The sequence below is a fragment of the Oryzias latipes genome, chromosome 10, assembly GCF_053564925.1.
Source record: "Oryzias latipes strain Hd-rR chromosome 10, Olatipes_Hd-rR_3.1".
NCBI lineage: Eukaryota > Metazoa > Chordata > Actinopteri > Beloniformes > Adrianichthyidae > Oryzias > Oryzias latipes.
Genome location: NC_136246.1, coordinates 34,512,944 through 34,518,994, shown reverse-complemented (window position 1 = coordinate 34,518,994; position 6,051 = coordinate 34,512,944). Strand labels below are relative to the sequence as shown.

At 40.2% G+C, this 6,051-nt stretch overlaps 1 long non-coding RNA gene across 2 annotated transcripts; it reads left to right on the top strand.

The window, feature by feature from the left end:
- Window positions 1-227: 227 nt before the first annotated feature.
- On the top strand, window positions 228-4,347 carry LOC144994787 (uncharacterized). Of its 2 annotated transcripts, none has more exons than XR_013658437.1 (6): window positions 228-706; window positions 1,817-1,898; window positions 2,185-2,276; window positions 2,619-2,729; window positions 2,838-3,097; window positions 4,061-4,347. It is a non-coding gene; the product is annotated as an uncharacterized LOC144994787 (long non-coding RNA). The 2 variants fall into 2 exon arrangements; XR_013658436.1 differs by having other exon boundaries at window positions 230-706; window positions 2,200-2,276; window positions 4,061-4,346.
- Window positions 4,348-6,051: the final 1,704 nt, after the last annotated feature.

Genomic DNA, 6,051 nt, shown 5'->3' with positions numbered 1-6,051 from the left:
CTCCAGTGGGGAGCGTTCATTTGGTTCATCTCAGCTCTGACAGGCTGACTGGCGTTTCCACCTGTCTGTGACCTATTGAGTTATTTCAGTCTTAATAATCAGAAATGGACACAACCGGTTTCACAAATACACACGCTCCGATTCACAAATGTCATTCTATGCAAACTTGAAAGATAAATTCGGAAATACACACCCTGTGTTTCACAAACACACAGATTGTGTTTCACACATGCACACTAAATGTTTTACAAATGCACAATAAGTGTTTCTCACAAATGTGCACACTGTTTTTCACAAAAACATTTTAGAAATTCACAATAAATGTATCAGAAATACACAGTAAGTGCTTCACAAACATGATTTTTAGGTACACATGTGATGTGAACTCACAGATCATTCGAACTGCAGACTGTGCATTCAAAATCCCGTTCTCGTTTGTGAATCTCCCCGTGTGTGTGAGAGATTTTTCTACGGTGAATATTGAGACTCATCTGACGGAGCGGGTCAACTAATGTCACCATTGGCTAGTGAATCTGTCAATCAAACTCATCGGCAAAGCAGGCGGGTTCGCTTTTAGCCAATCGAATGGCCCCTTACACTCTTCACTCTCAACTGACGAGGGAGGGAGCTGTTCAGCACAGCAGTTGGGAGGACGCGGGCGGCAAACATGGCGGAGAGGTCTTCTGAACGGGATCAGTCTCAGCCCGTAAGTAATGCATTTATTTGATCATTCCCTCGTTGTACGTCCTGTAATGTTATTGAATACTAAGTTGAAGCGTTCTCCTTAGCCAAGTGACATGTGTGAATGCTTTATAAACATTTCAGCCGAGTCGTTTGCAGAGTACCCCCACCGCTAATTAGCTTAGCTTTGCTTTGCCTGTGCGGTCATATTTTTTTTAATGGTTTTAAAGCGGGGGAGGACTTATGGTTTTGTCAAGTTTTACCAGCTCTTCACACAACACGAGTAACTACAACCAACCAGGGGCCTCGAAACTAGCCGGCTTTCGACTCAAGTTGTGTCTGCCTTTGTGAGTGAAGTTCAAGCCGGTTTCGGTTCAAGCTAGCGCCTGTAGCCAATGATCTGTAGGTTCTACCATGATTCAGATAGAACTAAGGGGAAAAGCATGCCGGATTTACAGCAGCACAGAAAGTTTAATAAAAAGTATTGATTTAGAGACGGGGATTTGTTTAAACACTGATGCTATGCTATGCTAACTAGCTAGTTGTTCCGTGTGCTGCCTTTATGTAAACGCGATCCGGGTTAAAGTTAGACACAGTCTTTTCACAACCCAGACTTTAAGACGGGGTGGACTGTGCAACAAAGTTAATTCATATGACATTCATGAAAACGGCATTTTTTAAATATAACATACATGAATCCACTGTTGAATGAAAGAAGCCTCATTAAGTTTCTAACGTTAGAACCCGTATTGTGCTGAAAGCCCTGTGAGATTGTGTCAGTGACAGCCACTAAATTCCCCGTATCTTTACTTCCAATGAAGTAATGACAAGAATCCCAAACATTATGTTTTTAGGCTGTTTTGTAGTCGATAAGTAGTCACAGAAAGGGCGGATGGGAGAAATCAGCTGTCAACAGTGATTTGAGTAGAAGTTACTGTAAGTATTACACACAGGCTTCCTGTGATCAGTGTCTTGTCTCTGATTTTTTTAAAGCTGTTCTTTACTACAAGCTCGAGTTATCATAGCAAGAGTGTTTTAAAAAATTCCCCTTTCATATATTTGAAAATTATGTAATTTAAGATAAGACAGCTAAATTATCTAATCCATGTTTGTTGTGTTTTTATTTATTCTCTAGGAATTACTGAATGTGACAGCGTGACAATCTTTTGTTCCTCGTGCCATCAGGCAATACAACTCTCTGGCAGGGCATCTTACAAGTAATTTCTTTTAATTTTACCCACTGATTTTCCAATTATTTACCTTTTTTTATCAATCTTTTTATTTTGTGATATTTCTATTTGTAATGCATGTGTGTTTATGTGTTTTTTTAAGATGGCCATTTTAAAAAAATTTTCTCAGGGATTATTAAATACCCTTCTATTCTATTCTATTTCATATTTTATCATCCTATTGTATTACTGTTTTACCTGTCAATTGGGAATTTAGCATTTTTGCCGCTGTAAACATCTGTCAGTTGAAAGTATTTGTACTTGTATTCCATAGATCTTGTACCTGAAGATAGCAGAGAACAACTGTGCAGACACCCACTTGGCCTTCTTCAGTGACGCTGTGAAGGTGTATGGCTTTCCTCTGAGGTATTCATGTTATTCATAAAGAAATATTTCATTCACATATCAGGCAGTATAAGCACTTGGTTATTTGTACAAAAATAAAATAACTTTTTTAGACTCCTCTGAAAACTAAGGCAACTCTAAAACTTTCCCCTCATGAATAACATTTTACCCCCCCTTAACAGTCTCTCTCACCTCATTTTTTTCCCCAGTGATACATGTAACCCACTCCTGCAATTTATCTAACCTAGAAATTCTACTTATTGGCATCATACAAAAGAACATTACATTTTAAATTGATGTGTACCGTATTGGCGATGCATTTGTAATTATGTGTTTGAGACATGATTTTCATGTTATTGTCAGGGTGAGAGGAGATCACGGAGGAGAAAATGTGGGCATAGCTGAGTAAATGCTCACATACGTAGAACTGACACAAACAGCTTCATTGCAGGAAAAGTGTACACACAATCAACGGTGAGTTGAACCTAGTTTTAGACGCTTTAATATATACATAAAAGTGAATGATGTATTAAAAATAAATCTGACAATATAATATTTCTTTTTGCTTTTTTCCAAATACAGGATTGAGCCCCTCTGGTGTGATGTCTTCATGACTGTTACTGGTTTATATTACAACATCCTGCACTCTCCTGAGGACCAAGACTTGCTCAATATCAGTAACGTCACGTATTCTGCTGCCACTATATTTTCCTACCACGCATTCAGGCCAGTTTGGATGTGTTTAGTGACGCGTGGGACAGCCAATCAGGACGGAGCAAAGCATGACACCAAATCAGCTGTGGCAGTTGGGCTTGACCCAGAACCCTGTTTCTGATCCCCGGGTAAATGCTTTATTTCAGTGTTTTTCAACCTTTGTTCTCTTGTTCCACGGTCTGACACCGGAATCTGTGGAAAGTTACACCGCTAAAGACAAGCTTTAGCTGGTATTTTTGTTAGAACTGAGCGACTTTACCAGCAGAATTAAGAACAAGGAAGTGAAGACTTTAACCACTTCTGATTGGTCAGACTGATGACATGTGATTAAGCCTTCAAGAATGATTGGCGGAGACAGTTAAAGGGGCGGGACTTTTCCTTACACGGTTATAGCTGCAGCTAAATCGCGGTACCGTCAACCTTATCAAAATGTCTTTTATAGAATTAAATAAACACAAAGAAAAAGTCATTTTAAGATCTCTCATATTCTTAACTACTCAGTGTTTTATCAGTGCCTGTTTGGATGAACAAAGAGCTGATTTCCTGGAGATGGAAAATGTTTTTAGATCAGTGAAGTAGGGCAATTCCTCACAGGACACTTGACCATCTCCCACGGCACACTATTGTGCCGCGGCACACACACTGGTTGAAAAACCCTGCTTTATTTAATCTCACTGTACTGGACAACTGATTTGTGTGCAGTTCGACTAAAGTGGAAAGTATCAAGAACAGTATGATGAAATCACAATGACTACAAGGAATTTTCATCAAAAATGAATGAAAAGTATTATTGTTGTGTGGTGCAAACTATTTCCCTAAATTGTTTTGTTTTTTAAATCAAGTAGGTAGAATAGCACATCTGCAAGTTCAAAATGCATCACAATGCATGGCCTTATGAGCCATCAGATGTACTAATGTCACTACTTTGTTAAGAGTCACTTATTTGCAAATTATAATCAGTTATGGAGATATGAGGTCTGCCTGCCAGAAACAATATAAGTTATTATTAGTCGGTCACTGTTCCTACATAATCTAAAACACAAAAAAAAAACAGTGCTGTTCATAAACAGTTTTTTTTTTTTTTTTGTCAGGGTATGCTGGTTCCAGAGATTGAATGGGAGGAGAGTGGATCCATGGCTGAACCTCATCCTGGGATCAATGTCCCGGTATGGGACAGTCCCCTTTTGGGTCCACAAATGTTGGAACTGCAAGACGACATCAACCCATTGTTTAATTCAGACCGTTTGGGAGTGGACCTATATCTTTACTGTCCCGTTTGTTTAGAACTTAATTTAGGCGACATAATTACATACAGAAGAAGAGAGACTGAGCGGAGTAAGACAAAGTTCAAATCAATACTGCTGTATTGTTCAGGAAGTTGTATGTAAGGAAGTTATGAAAATTAGTTCCAGTTTAAATAAAATTCAAATCAGTAGAGATCCCACATTTGCTTAAATTTTGATGTTTTAATCTGTCCATGTTTTCACTGAATTTTACTCTGCAATAAAGGGTGAATGTTTGCACTTTGTTGTTCTATGACCATCTTTTGTTGTGTAGTATTTAACCAGTTATAAAACCCAGAGAGATGAGGATCTTTTTTGCAAGGGTGACCTGGCCAAGAGGTGTATATGTATATGGTTACAATATAAAATCAATGACATTTGTGTTATTAAAAAAATAACATTAAGGTCCAGCAAAGTGACTTCGGGCTGAGCAGGGGAGGTGTGTTGGGTCTCTGTGATTGACAGTGAGATGAACTTGAAGTAATGTAGTCCCACTGCGTGGTACGGAGCAAAGTGATGCCAGTTTCTCCACAGAACCTACTGTGGAAGTTAAAGATTTTTCTCCTCCACCTTCAGATGATCAAGACCTAAGGGAACCGTGTCTGAGTGTTGAAATGACGCTAGCATGAAAGCTAAGTAAGAGAATAACGTACAAACGATCCCGAGTGAAACGTTCATTGTAAATCCCATGACCAGTACAGAGTTCGATGGATTCAATGTCAACTGCATTCAACCACTGTTGCCTTGCTCCCAGGTCCACTGAAAAGTTGCACAAGCCAGTCATTTTTGACAACCGAAGGCAATAAACCGACAAGCCATGCTAAGGCTAACACGCTAACGACCGACTGGTACAGAATCAAACATGGGCGGGGCTTTTGCCACCTGCAGAAAGCGTAGAGAAAGTGTAAGGGGCCATTCGATTGGCTAAAAGCGAACCCGCCTGCTTTGCCGATGAGTTTGATTGACAGATTCACTAGCCAATGGTGACATTAGTTGACCCGCTCCGTCAGATGAGTCTCAATATTCACCGCAGAAAAATCTCTCACACACACGGAGAGATTCGCAAACGAGAACGGGATTTTGAATGCACATTCTGCAATAGGCTCCGTGCACGAAAGTAAGGAGTTCTACTTCCGCCGCCTTGAGTGTGAGGCCGACCATTTCCGGCTTGCGACTTCTATAGCAGCGACACGGCAGATTTTGATTGCGAAAGATGGTATATTTCGCCCGTTTTCTACAAGGTCTCTCGAAAATCGACGTGAACGACATCTACAGGATTGTCGACCAGTGCGTGGTTACATGGGCAAAATATCGTGTCTAAAATATATAGTGTCGAAAATACCGAAAGGAAATGTGTTCCGTTGTAAACAAACCTGTGCTGTCACATATTATGCAGCAGCTCGGTAACATACGAGGCGATCTTCCAAACGTGCTTTTATTAATTTTATGAATATTATGAAGTGCCTGTTCGCTCATCATTTTATATTTAATCCTTGTGGTCAGTGCTTTTTTTGTGGAAGAAGAACAGAACTGAAGAACACCCCAGTGTTAGCCAGTGTTGTTAGCCTCTCCTAACAACATCAGCCTTTATTTGTCGGGGCACAATTAGAAACACAATTCCATGTGTCGTGATTTTTTGAACAGTTTCTAAGGACTGAGCGGCATTTCTGCTCTGAAAAGCTCACACACACTGTGTGCTCTGCTCTGTCCTCGCGAGTCTGGCAGCCGCTAACCCAGAGCGGCGGCTCGGCTCGCAGTTCGAATTCTCCCACATAACAAAACGCACACGTAACAAAGCA